The 14,723-nt window shown below is 40.9% G+C and overlaps 1 protein-coding gene across 1 annotated transcript in view; it reads left to right on the top strand.

Moving 5' to 3' along the window:
* Window positions 1-14,723, top strand: part of MTUS1 (microtubule associated scaffold protein 1) — a 149,888-nt gene that overhangs the window by 17,766 nt on the left and 117,399 nt on the right. The window lies entirely within an intron of this gene.

The following is a 14,723-nucleotide window of genomic DNA, read 5'->3' as shown; positions in this document are numbered from 1 at the left end:
CCACCCTCTCACAGGACTAGAACTACAATTCCCAAGGCAGGCAGGAACTGTGTTAGGGCACTGTGGATGTGCTATCAAGGGGTTAACCATACTGACAACTTTTTTTGTAATAGAAACCTCTCTGAAAATATCTGATTTGGTGTACAGGCTGGTGTTTGTAGATTCCATAGAGATTTAAACAATTCATAGTGATAATTGCGGGGGATGGGGTAAGCATTTGGTTCAAACTATGTAGTGAGGGTTGGTAATCTCTAGGTGGGGCATGGAGTTCTTCCAGAATTACTTGATCCTTCAGTCTACAGGGATCAGTTCTCCTGCATTACTATGGCAGCATTGGAGAGTGGATTCTATGGTATCACATACCTGCCGAATTCCTTCCCCTCGCTATACTCAACCCTTCCCAGACTATGCTCAAATCACATAACATTTCCCAATCCAAAATTGGCAATGTACATTGCTCAAAGCCTGGCAATGGCCGGGATGGGGTGATCCATCAATAATGATAATGATGATGATACTAGTAATAACCCTATGAGGTGGTGATAAAATCAGGTTGATTTTTATTAGCTCATAAAAGGAGAATGATTGATTTCTATCTGTCATAACTCTTTAAAGATCCAGAAACATACTTGCCTTGCTTTATTTTTTTAAGGTCATCTGATTTAAGGCTCTCTTAATGCAAACCCTTCAGATAGAATTTACTTACCAATAGAATTTATTTACCAGTAATTAAGAACCCAGTCCTAGCTGTTGCATTTATACAAAATTGTTTCTTTTTAGCAGAAATAGGCAGTGAAATGAGTTATAAAATGGTATTTGTATTAATGAGCGATTACTACTGTGTTTAATGCTTGCCACCATAAAAGGAAAGCATTAATGTCCAAAAATCTGCTTTAACTGCCTTGTATTTAAGTTTTTGTACATAAAAAACTTTTTGTTACCTTTTGTGAGTATATGAGTACTCGTTTACTCATATACTTGATTACTCAATCCCTTTAAAAATAAGTCTATTTTTGAAAAAAGGATTCCTCAAAGCTAATATGTAGGTAAGAGTTTGGTGGTATTAAGTTTCTCTACTGCTGAGATTCAAAGATTTTTGGCAAATCCTGTTCTCTTGGTTGCTAGGTTACATGGAATGCTGATAATCTGTAGCTCCTCCCACAGCTAGATGGCTAACCAGTTGCTCATTTTGTCAAGCTGCACTTTTCCTTTTACTGTAGATAAGTTATGGGGCTAATGACGGTTGCAGGACACAAGAATGTCTGTGTGCCATCATCCCTTCTTAAAAGCCATGAAGGGTTTGGCGAGAGCTGCTGGGCATGGCACCGCTGGCAACAAATCCCAGGAAAATTCTTGAGTGGGGGGGAAGAAGTTATTAAACTCTGCCCTGTTACTGCTGCTCGGTTGATCTGCTTTCTGAATAGAAGAGTCTTTGTAAAACCTGTCTGGGATTTCTGCTTTTCTAGCAGTGGCTTCTGTGCTAATGTGCTCAAATGTAACAGACTGTCTGCTGCAGAGTAGTTAAATAGGAGTCGGTGAGTACTTTAATCTACTTAAAGCTATGAATAAATTTGTTCCAGCATTCCTAATGCTTAAGCTTTGAACATTTCACTTTGGTGGCTGTGAGATGAGTGTTGTTTGGCTAACAGAATAAACTTTTGGCTGCTTCTATTTCTTGTTCCATAATAAAGTGCATCTACTTTGTTCAGTGAAGAGTTGCATAGGTTACTGAGTATTTTTCAGACAGACAGGCTGTGAACCTTATTCAGTGGTCTTCATAACATAAGACACTGGAAGACGTTTTTGATGCTTTGTACCATTAAGAGGTTCTGTTCATGAAAATGAAAACATTCTAAAGAGATTAAGTGTTTGAACATGTGTTGGTGCAGGATATCCTGAAAAGCAGCAGGCGCCTTTGCCAGCACTTGTACTAATGTTTTTCCCAGTTGGGATCAAACTAGCAAACAGCCAGTGGAATAAATGTCTCGTTATAGGTTGCCAGAGTGAAACATAGCTGCCTTGGCTTTGCAGAATAGATAAAGTGAAATGATAGTGTTTTCTTTGTACTAATTAAACCAGCTTTTCCTTAAATTCGTATGTACCAAGATGAGTTCAGCTATCTTGGTCTCACTGTGCCTTATGTTTTCCATGAGAGATTTACAGCTTCCCTAAAAAAGCAATTTAAAAAGTGCTTAAAGCTTCTACAAACAGAACTGCAATCAATGCATTAAGATGCTGATCAAAGGCATATGCATCTTATTTAAACATTTATGTAGCAGTCTATTTCAACAAAGCAATCAATGTTATATGACTGCAGGTTTCTCTTTTATCTACCCATCCCCGTTTTGAGACCCATGTGGATAGAAAGTTTCTGCTGTGAGATCCTGATTGAACCATTGGTCTGGGGAATGCACCTGAATCTATTTTACTGATACTACATACGAAGAATTAATTGGAGTTATTCCCAATTAAATGGTTTGGAATCAGTGGACCAGGATTACCCAGGGGATGGTTTGGGGCTGCAGCAGGAAGAAGAAAGTTATACTTTGCTGATGAAAATCATTCTGCCTGTGGAAACATTCAAGTTAATTCATGTCAATGTGTCTAGGATTGTAGTTTTGAGGTGTGCTAGAGACGTTAATATTGACTCTTCCATTGAGAGCAAGATGTTTCCCAGAAGAATAATTTCACACTTTGGCTGTTTAAAAAGTTAACAAAAGCAACTGTCCAAATAGGTTTTTATCTTAAACAATCTATTTACATGCTGTTTATATCTATTTCCATCTGCTTGTCCTCCCTTACCTGTCATGGTGCTATCTTACTCTTATCTTAATCTATTATTCCATCTCTGGGTCTACTGTTGTATTGATATATATAATGTGCCCAACTGGAAACCGCTGCCTGTGACATACATGTTGTTTGTTCTATTGTATCTTGTGGTTTTAGCTTGTAGTTTTTAATGGTTTTAACTTTTGTTGTATCTGCCCTGTGCCCACTTGTGGGAAAGGAATACAAATTAACAAAAATAAATAAATAAAAGCTTTATTTTAGATGTACAGAGCATGATTAAATAAAGGCCATCCACTATATCTGCTGCTAGATGGTTAATGAAACCCTTGAAAGAGTAGTTTTGCCAAGTATAGTTATAGCTTTAGTGTTGCTAACATAACAAGGTCTGATTGAATGGGTTAAAAACTATACTTGTAAAAGTAACTTTGCATTGGAATGTTATTTAAAAGACATATTGTACAACTTGAAACTTAACCGTACAGTAACTTGCTGCTTTATAAACCATTTTCTCTAAATAGTAGTGTGGGTTTTTGGCTGTTTTTCTTTCTGTTCCTAGATAAGGTAATCATGCTGCTTGAGATCAGATAATTTGTTGAGTCCATCTATGCTCAGTAGTAGTCAGCCTTGCTACCAGAAGTCCAAATTAACTCCACAGAATGAGACTTCAGGTTTTATTGCACACTGTGGTAGCCATCTGTCCACACTGTGCCTTGCTGCCTAATTATGACTATTTACTCAGCAGTAAGTTCATTGTGGCTTATTTCAGGTATGTGTGCATTGCAGCCTTAGTGTGATTCTAGTCTACCTGTCCAGGAAGCATGTTAGAAATAAACAGGTATGTGAGCCTGACTGTTATAGCTAGGCCTGTGCCCCATTGTAATTCTAGAGTTTAGAATCAATTTAACCATGTGGTAGAAATTCTGTTTGCAATACAGCATGCTTGTCTCTTCTGCTGTGTCTGAAGGACTATTTACATTATATTAGAAAAAAGTGACATGTTTTCCTTGGTTATAACCTAACCCTTACTGCCCAATTCTGTACATTGATGGGGGATGGTTGTTATTTATTTGATTTGTTAATCACCCCCTCCCAGCTTGTGCTGGGCTCTGGGTGATATATGGGGGGAGGAGTTTGAATGTAATCTGATTTCTTCAGTGTCTTTAATTAATACCCCAATGATTTAAAGTAGCACTAGATGTGTTTCAAATATTAGGAAACAATTTCAGTAGGTTTTCCCAACCTGTTTTAAAAATGTCACTTTAGTCCACTGTATATATTGGGGAGGGAAGGGGTCTTCAGGGATCCTGAGCAAAAACATGGCAAGCTTTGTTTACTAGCCCTGTTCATCATTAGTGTCTTCAGACTTTAATACATTGTGTATTTTAATTAGCTAATATTGTACTCTAGATAATTGTAAGCTGCTTCCTGTGTGACAACGGCAGTAGAGATTTAATGCAGATGTAAAATTCAGATGTTTCTTCTACAAAAGTAAAGTGACTTGTATGCCTGGGAATATCAGTTCTGATAACATAAACAAAACCAGATTTCTGTAACTTAAACTGCTGTAATGAAACTGCTTTTTTTATATTTAAATAAGTATCTTGCTGTGTGGCCTGTGTGGGTTAATACTGTATGCAATCTAAATTAAAAATGACTGTGGTTAACTTTTAAGCAAGAAAACATCTATCTCTTCTCCTGGCCCTCCCAAATTATTGGCTTGGATCTGTTAAAGAATTGGCTGTGGTTCAAATACCATTGTAACTACGTTTGCAAAAGCTGTTGCTGGAATGATAGCTGTAGTATGAATGGGGTTTCTAAGCGTATTCCTTCGCTTTAGTGCTATTATTGCTGTTAAAGAAACTTACACTTGTTGTGTCTCCTGAACAGCACCTACGCAATCTATTTGTATCTGGAATGCAGACATGGTGAAGTGCTGTGTGCTCCCAGTGCAGAGATCAAATTTGCATGCTTGCAGCAGCAGATATTTAACTGAGGAAAATTGCACTCTTAAGTAGAAATGACTGTAGTCTGTAAGTGCTGTGGGTGAGAAACCATTAGGGTAATATGGAAGGCTTCCTAGTTACCAAGTGTTTCTGCTCCCCACTGGTCAAAATCAAGCTTATTTCCAAAACGGTGAGTGAATAGGTATACCTGTCAAAAGAGAACAAATACTTTTCTTGAGAGATTAAACTCTGTAATGATAAAATAGATAACAGCCCTAAAATAAGTGCTGCAGAAATAGAATGAGCCTGTAATACGGAACCATGTGTCCTAACGCAGTAGTGTCCTAACGCGATAGTAGGTTACTGCAAAATGTTGACGGTATGAAGCATGTGGCTAGTACTATAGGAAATTGAAACAATATTGCTGTGACCAGTAGGTATGGGCATGAACTGGAAAAATGTGGTTTCGTTCTTGGCATGCCCAGTTTGCAAACCATGAGCTGTCACTACTTCTCAGGGCTAAATGAACTGGTGAGATTCATGATGTGGTAGAATACCCCCTGGTGTGCTAGAGATACCAAACTCACAGGGGATCTCTGACTGACTCTCTTCTACCTGCCCTCCAAGATTGGTGATGAGTAGAGTTACAAGTTCTGAGTTATGGGCCCCCAAAGAAGGTGCCCCCAGGAAAGTGCTTTCAGGGGGAAAGTCAGGCTCATATTCACAAGTGTGTAGAATGGACCCCCTGCAAATTACACACACCATATGCATAGGGAAACTCATCCTGCCATCTGCTTCTCTACAATCTCTTCAAGTTGAGGGCAGATTACATTTCTGGGATCCCCCCCCCAAAAAAAAGGTATCCCTAGCGCTCTCTCTATAAGAGAGAGCTGCAGTTACAGGAGTCTGTGGAACAGCTCAGGAACACGCCAGTGACACCAAGCTCACAGGGAAACTTCACCTGGGCAGGCTGGCCCGCAGCCAGATACTGGAAGCAAGGCAAGTTTCCCCCCTATGCTCACCCCCCCCAAAAAAAAGCTGGTGGTGAAGAATGCTGTGGAAGCCCTGTCAAGACCATCTGAGATGCTGTCCTCCTTGAGATGCAGTCCTTGCTCAAAACCTAGTGGCACCTGGCCACCCAGTTCTCATGTAGCATCAAGTCTACCCATCTGCTGCATGAGACACAAGGGGAGGGGGATGAGGAATTCCACCTGCACCATGATTGCACTTTTGGCAGAGCAGAAGGGTGCAACAAAGGATGTCATCTGCTCCATGACCATCCTGCCCAGGGAAGAGAAGCTCATCAGCTCCAGTGACTGGCTGACCCTCTCTCAAATAGTACATGTGTTCAAGCTCTTATAGGACACCACTGATATGCTGTGTGTCCATATGGCTAGCCTGATGCGAGGGCTAGACCAGGTGCTGGGTTTCTCACTGAAGCTGACATGGATCAGAGCCTTGACAGAGAGGCTGCTGGTGGGCATCACCACCAGGTTGCATCCTCTCTGCAATAAAGGGGAGTACCTGTATCTGTGACCTCTGGATAAAAGGCAGTATTGCTCTCCTGATTGCAGAACTCTTGTAATGGAAGTGTGAGCTCTGCAAAGAAGTGTGCAGGGTACAGGCCAACAGATGTGACCAGAGGGAACAGTGGGTGGAAGAGGCTGGGGAGGAGGAGGAGCTGTAACCCAGAACCTCTGCTTCAAAGAGCCCAACCAGGGAGAAGCCCCACTACTGGCTGTCAATAGTGAACTGGGAGGTCAGCAACAGTAGAGATGCCAGGCATACAATGGCAGAGGATTTGGCAGAAATAGTGAAGCAGTACCTTGCCAAGTCCCCTGAGCTCATCGACACTGATCCTCTGGAGTAGTGGTCACACAAGGCTGTCATCTGGCCTCACCTGTCTTGATGGTTATGAACCATGTGTCCACCTAACACCCAAACCCCATCAGGGGAGGGAGAGATAGATAGATAGAAATATAGATAGAAATATAGATAGATAGATAGATTTATTGTCATTGTTCTCAACAAAAAGAGAGCAATGAAATGAGTAAACAGTAACGTAAAAAGTGTGGGTCCTTAGCCAAAACACCTGGCATGAGCAAAGAGACAGGATGGCTCAGAGCCTTGAGTCTACCTAACACCCAGACTTCAGCAGGGGGGACAGGTTCAGAATCAGGAGGATATAAAGCGTGGGTCCTCAGCCAAGGCACCCAGTAACTAAGCCCCACTTCTCAGCATGAGCAAGGAGATGAAGTGGCTCAGCACCCTGATTCCACCAAACACCCAAACCCCAGCAGGGGAAAGGTGTTCATAACCAGAAATAAATGAATGTGCTCTGCTTTTAACAAGTCCCCTGCCTTTCTCTCTCTAGGACTTCCAACAGCCAACAGAGGAGAGGCTGAGGTGCAAAGCTGATAAATAGTTTTCTGATCCCATAAAGCAGAAGGGGAGCTTTGTTACTGGCGGTCAGTAGCGCCTGCTAAGCTTTGGAGGACTTCTATTGGTGTTTCCAAGGCTGGAGACTCTCTCCCTTCCTATTGCTTTGAATTTTTGTAAACTGTTTGAGTGGAGACTGTCTGTCTGGAAATTTATCCATCACAAACCACTATGAACAGCTGAACAAAGCAGGAGTCAAGTTTCACCTTTAAGACTAATCAAGTTTTATTCAGAACGTAAGCTTTCGTGTGCTCCCTAAGCACACTTCATCAGACGAGGGGATGATGAAGTGTGCTTAGAGAACACACGAAAGCTTATGTTCTAAATAAACTTGGTTGGTCTTAAAGGTGAATCTTGACTCCTGCTTTGCTCAACTGCTTCAGACCAACACGGCTGCCCTCTTGGATCTATCTACTATAAACAGCATGGAAGTTTATGCCAGTCAACCTCCCAGGAACATTATTTCACGAACCAGCCGAAATTTGCGATGAGCTTTAGTTTGTGAGCCGGTTCGTGCCCATCCCTACCGACAAGAGAATGTTTTATCCTACTTCTTAATACTTATGACTGCTTTTCAACCTAAGTCCTCAAGATCATAATAGAAGCTCAAACAAATTCATGGAATTCAATCATAATAATGTAGTGAACATATATTTGATAAGTAAAAAATCTGTTTGCTATCTGCCTAAAAGATTTAGTATGTAAATGTTTCTGTAAAATTTAAGTAACTCCAAACATTAAGAGTTAATAGGAAATGCAAAGAAGGCGATAGTGAATTTTCAGGCCCTTAGCAAAACAACTGATCATGGCAAAGGGTAAGATATGATGATGGCTACTTATATATGTATCCTTTTTCTTTTTAGTATATTCACATAACTGAATTGTTCTGTAAGTCTGTTAATTAATGTAACCCTTCTAGGTTGGTTTAGTACTTATGGATCTGGAGAGCCAGCATTTGCAACTATAACTTCTAGGGCAGGGTTGCATGAGTAGTGTTTAAACATTTGAGAGGAGTGTTGCTACCTATCATGTTAGACACATTTGTTCTGTATTACTGTTGCTGAAACAGGGTTTGTTGATTCTTGAAAGAATAAAAATGCGTTTATCAGAAACAAAAGCAGAGTGAAAGTACATGCACATACAGCAATTTGTCTTTCAAAACACCTTCAGTGCTCTTTGGATAAAAGTATTGTCTTTATGCAGCCTCACTAATGATTTCAGCAACCCTTCCCACAACAAAACAAAAGTCAAAGGAAATTAGGATCTTCTTTTTTTAAAAAAAGCTAGCTATTTGGTTAAGTCTAAAGAATCCATATTGATGCACTTCTTTCTGATGACACTCCTTCAGAAGTCTGGTATCAAGGAACATCCAGAACAAGAAGAGAAAAATTCACCCTCAGTTGCATAAGTAAAAATGTAAAAATAAGTAAAAATGCTTGTATTGCCTGGGGGAAGAGGGGGGTAGAGTGGAAACAAAAGTGTTGTTGATTTTTTGTTAATGAACTCTCAAATAAACTTATTTTTTAACTTGAATTCTGAAGGCACTCTTACGAGCTTTGTGGGTACCAGTGAACTTTCAGCATTATAGTGCAAGAATTTAAAGTCTCAGATGAATTTGAGTATTGTTAGATAAACAAAAATAGTCCTTGGCTGACTCAGAAGGAAGGTTGTAACTTTATTAAAAGTAGTGTCTCAATTACTGGACGCCTCTTACTGTTTCATACTCTCTCTGTATAGTGCCAGAAGGAGTGTTTTTGCCAACATAAATTGAAAACCTTGCAATCCTGGGCTATTGTTTTTTCTTAAGTTTCTGCAACATTTGGAGGTGGCATGTTCAGAATAATTGCATAACAGCATTCCATTAAACCATTTACAGCCCTTATAAAACTGGGTGTTTTCTTGAGATTCTTAATTCAGCACTGCTCCCATACAGATGTTACAGGTATTACTGCTGTGAGCCTGATTGAGTTTGGTTTATGCATTGCCCTCATGTGCTTTCTGAGGGACCTTCAGAAAGGTACATTTAAATGCCTTCTGAGACCATTGGTGTCACACCACAGTGGTGGCAGGATCTGGAAGTCGGCTCAGGAGGCATTTAAATGCCTCCTGAGATCACTCCACACAGACCGCCCAAACCGGCCACCTAAAAAAAAATTACAGTCTGTGGGCGGTCCTTAAAAACAGCAAATGGGCAAACAGACCACAAACTTGGCCTTGGTTCATGATGAATTTTGGTCTATGGACTGGTCCGTGTCCATCTCTACTTGCCAGGGTCATCCTTGCTTAGCTTCTGAGATCTGACAAGATCAATCTTGCCTGGGCTATCCAGGATAACAGGACAAAGAAACTCTTAAGGGTACCTCCCACTTTTAGAACAAGTAAAACACTTTTCTGGACTAGATTTTATTCCAAATATTATGCAAAATTTTAGGTAAAACTCTACAACATTAAAGTCCTGTGTATGCTGTAGACATACTGTTTTGTAGGATATGTTGCTTAAATGTGAGTAATTTTGTCTGCAGTTAATATTTATTTTTTCAGTTTGTATCCCACTCTCTTCCAATATCATGTGACTCAGAATGGGTTACAATATATAATAAATAAAGCTATAATATAATTAGAACATATCAGTTTAAAACAATTTACAGTTAATCAGATGTCATTTACAGATAATCAGATGGCATAAAATAACACTGTAACACTGTCCCAAGGGAAGAGAAGGGGGAGGAAGAGGCAGGAGAATCTGTATAAATGGGAGTTTTCCAAACCTCACCCGTGTGCTTGATGGTACATTTTTATTTTGCGGGCCCTGTGGAACTATACTAAGTCCTGCAGGGCCAGATCTTGCTTGGAAACGTATTTCACCAAACTAGAGCCCAAACCAAAAAGACTGGCTCTTGTTGAAGGCTGGTGAATACTCCTTGGTCCTGGGGTCATCAGTGTGTTGTTCAGAGAGCATATATGCTATGATGTGTGTTATAACGAGAATATTGAAAAGTTCAGTGTTAAAATTTAAGTCTGTCCAAACATGCTGCTATCCTGTTGTGGTTGTGTGTGAATGTCTCCGTTCAAATACACTTTTTAAAGTGGAAAAATCTATCCTGCTTTCCACTTTTACTTTTTCTTACCTTTCAGTTAACAAAAACTGTGATACCGTGATATCAAAAACTATGATACTTACACAAGTAATATAAGGTATAGCAGTTTTCATCTCCCTTTCACCCCCCCCCCAATATTAACAAGTTGCTTGTAGAAAACTTAGATATTTACACTTTAAAACTTAAACAGTTTTGTGATCAGTTTTGTTAAAACGGTACAATAACTTTAAGTACTACATATATTTCATATTCACCTCAAATGTACCTTTTTGTAGAAAACAAAAATGGCTTCAAAATTTCCAACATTTTACATCTCTCTGAAGGAACCACTGCTGTTGGGAAGTACAGGAGTTCTTATTGTGTCCCTGAATCTTGACGGCTTGAGGTTCTGAAACTGTATCCCAGATTTTGGTGTCCCATTCGCTCCCATGTAGTTCCAGTGTCAGGCAACTTCATTGCTGCTTGCCAGCACATGTGTCCTTTGCCAAATTTAGTTTCATTGTAGGCTAAAACAGGAGGTTTACAATAAGCACAGTTCAAGTGCCCCTTTTTAACCTTGCAAAAATAATTTTGCTTAAGCTTTGACTTCCTCTCCCCTACATGTTCTGCAGAGAATGGTACAAACAGTAAGGAGTTGTTCTTAGGGTATACTTGTATTTTCAAAGTTTTGCTCCTTCATAGACTTCTTGCAACCAGAAGTAAGAGTGGGTGAGATCTTGAGCACTTAGGTATCAGCAGTCTTTCACATGGTCCTCTCTGCAGCAGTCCTCTCTGAATCTGGTAAAGTTAGTTTCTGAGATGATGGGGTCTAGGTGGGCTAATAGCCACATGGCTTGCGGAGAGTGGAGGGTGAAATCGCCATCATCTGCAATGCTGAAAGAGGAGGGGTGGGGAATTTCGCTCTGCCCCACTACAGCTCCCTGGTCTGCATGGCTATTAATTAACATGAGTCCCAATTTTCCTGAGGTGAGATGTGACAGCTTGTGGGGAATGGCAATGTGGCAAATCTCTGTGACTATTGGTACTTCTGCTGATGGTCACCAGGAGCTAATCTAGTTTCTCCCAGAAGGATGCAAGACTTGAAAGTAGGTATACAATGACCAGGAGGGAATAAACAGTCCTAGTTGTAATATTTTTCAGATTTGTTACTGTGTTACCTTAGCCTTCAGTGAAAGGTGGATTTAAATCAAATATAGTTAGTAAGACCTGTGCATGGTGGCTTGATTTCCAAATAGTGATTACCAGGGCTTTTTTGTAGCAGGAACTCGTTTGCATATTAGGCCACACACCCCTGATGTAGCCAATCCTACTGGAGCTTACAGGGCACTTAGTACAGGGCCTACTGTAAGATCGGGTACATCAGGGCTGTGTGGCCTAATATGCAAACGAGTTCCTGCTACCAAAAAAGCCCTTGTGATTACTAGTAAGAATCTCTTGAATGGGTTATAGGTAATGGATGCAGGGAATAATGCACTACAATAAGTATATAGTGCAAAAAAGAGTTTTGCGCAGAGATGAGTAAATGTAACTCATGGTTAGTGGCATGTTGTCCCCTTCAGATTTTGATGATCCCCTGTCACATGTGTGGCTCCTCATTCAGGGATGTTGTGACTGACCAAATGGGCAAAGTGTGAGCTCTAATTTGTGTATGCAGCAGAAAAGTAATATGCTGCAGTTATAAAAGGAAAATATCACGGGTGGTGGGGGGGACAGAATCCTGTTAATTGTGGCAGAACCGTACCACTATAACCTGCAGGCCCTGTTCTCTTCTTCCCTCTGAGGCATCTGGGGTAAGTGGCTGTGCAAAGTCTCTGCCTGGCACATGCCACCCACCTGGCTTTTCTAGCAACCTGGAGGGGTTTTTCTCTCCCTCTCTCGGTTCAAACGCTGCTACCTCCTGGCCTTTGTAAGAACTACGGTACCTGCTGAGAGGACCAGAGCTCACAGCTTCCTTTCCATGTGGTGGTGTTCTAAGGCCTTGCCTTGTGCCTGTTTCTCCTGCAACCTAATGTCTGGTTACTGTGGGGATAGCTTACTGCACTTGCATAGCTGCTTGCCAGTTGACTGCCCTGTGCTGGCCCATCTCCTGGCACGTGTGTGGCTCCTTATTCAGGAATGTTGTAACTGACCAGACTGGCAAAGCATTACTCTAACTTGAACATGAAGCAGAAAAGTAATCTGCAGATATACGGGACAATGACAGAAAAATGTCATGGGTATATTAATAAGCACACCAGAGTCTCTGCCTGAGCTGAGGGATGGTGGGGCAATGTTACTTTGGCAGAGGAGAGTATGGATCCACATCCTGGATTTTCTTGCTCTATCAGAGTAACTGCCCAGCCGTGGGAAACTGGGGGGGAAGAGCTGCGAGGCCTCATTTATTGAACTACAAGCTTTCAGCAGCGTTGTAGCCTTTCTCTGTCTGTCCTCTCCCCCTCTACCCACCATAACTTGTCGTTTGGCAGCGTTATGAGCAAGTTATAGCAAGATTTTCATTCAAGGTTGAAGGATAGCTCATCCCAAGGGCTTTCCGTGTTAACGCATGCCCTCTACTGGATAGAATATTTTGACATTTATAGTTAGGTCATTTGCTAGTTTATAGTTAAGTCAATTTCTAGTTCTTGTAACCAAAACACTTGGAAAAAGAGAAGAAAGTTAAGGAAGAGTTAGTGTTTCAGTAGGCTTTGTTTATTAGACTCAGTAGTTCCTCTCACCCATAGTGAAGCATAGCTTTGACTCTTACCCCCAGTTTGAATGTGGGTAGGCTCTGGTGGGGGGTATGGTTGCCAGCTCCAGGTTGGAAAATTCCTGGAGATTTGGGGATGGAGCCTGGGGAGGACGTTGACCTCAGTGGGCTACAATGCCATAGAGTCCAACCTCCAAATCATTCTTTGTCTCAAGGAGAACTGATCTCTGTAGTCTGTAATTCTGGGGGATTCACAGGGCCCAACTGGAGGCTGGCATTCCTAGTCCCCCCCCATATATATGTAAGTGTAATATATATATTTAAAGGTAAAGGTAGTCCCCAGTGCAATCAGGGTATCCCTATATGGATCTCAGCATTTACCAGGAAAGTGAAGGGCATTCAAGCCTCATTCTTTAGACAAATTCTTGGTATGCCAAAATGTGTGTTCTGCTCTGCTCTCTGGTCAGTCTTTGGTGGAGACAAAAGCCTGGATTGCAGTGTTTAAATTCTGGCTCAAAATTCACTTTAGAACAGATCTTAACAACCTTCTTGATTGTGTGAAAAGAGACCCATATATTTCATCCTGGACAGCAGTGCTTATGTCCAAACCTAACCAGTTGAGGATAGAGGTTGATGATTTTTTTACTTCTGATGAGTCATATATCTTCAGATGTATTAAATTGAGGCTGTGGGAGTTGGAGGAAACGAAACTACAGCCAACAGACCCTTATATTTGCTCCCCAGCTTCCTTAGGTCTTTATGTTTTCTGCGGCAAAATGCCCAATTATCAGACTTAACCATTCCAAGTCATCGCAGGGCATTTATGTTGGCTAGACTAAATGAGTTTCCCTCCAAAGTTTTACAAGGGAGATATCATGGAGTCCCTTTAGGCGACAGACTCTGTTCCTGTGGAGCGAATATTCCCAACTCAGTTCAGCATATATTGCTTGATTGTTCCTTTTATCATAATCTCCGTAAAAATTTATTTTGCAAGTTTTCTTTCTCCCCAGATTTGTCTATTCTGCCACCCTATTATTATTTATTGAATGATACTGAGGGGGAGGTTAGCAAGGCTGTGGTTTGCCATTGCCTTCCCCAGTTATTTACACTTTCCTTCCAGCAAGCTGGGTACTCATTTTACCGACCTCAGAAAGATGGAAGGCTGAGTCAACCTTGAGCCGGCTACCTGAACCCAGCTTCTGCAGGGATTGAATTCAGGTCTTGAGCAGAGAGCTTGGACTGTAGTACTGCAGCTTTACCACTCTGTGCCATGAGTCTCCTGTGTGTGTGAGTGTGTACACGTGTGTACATACATGAAAAAATGATTGAAATGTCTCAAACTATATTGCTTCAAATCAACAGGCTGATCAATTATAGAACTTTTGGGAAAATGTATGGGGATCAACATACATTAATGCCTTTTCAAGTACAGCATTTTCCTCTGAGAAACATTTTAATGAAACATTTTAAATAACTTAATTGTAGGTGATGGGGGGAAAATCTTACTGCCTGTTTTTCCTGTGCTATGTTATTTATGGCAAGTCATTCAAGAGCACCTTTAACAATGTTAATGTGTGTTAACGACGTTAACTGCTTTGCATAGATCTTTTTCAGGCTGTAAGACCTAAAGTCTAAAACTTAATTATTGTACTTCATGCATACTTCTGGTGGTGGTGGGGACATTGAAATAAGTGTATCTTATTTCCAAGTAAATGTGGATAGGGTTGGGTTGTGTGTCCCACTGAAACAAGTTAAACAAGTTGCAAC

This window comes from Heteronotia binoei, chromosome 9 (assembly GCF_032191835.1).
Source record: "Heteronotia binoei isolate CCM8104 ecotype False Entrance Well chromosome 9, APGP_CSIRO_Hbin_v1, whole genome shotgun sequence".
In the NCBI taxonomy this organism is placed as follows: Eukaryota; Metazoa; Chordata; class Lepidosauria; order Squamata; family Gekkonidae; genus Heteronotia; species Heteronotia binoei.
Note: the sequence above shows the minus strand (reverse complement) of the source record. Positions and strands in the feature narration are given on the sequence as shown.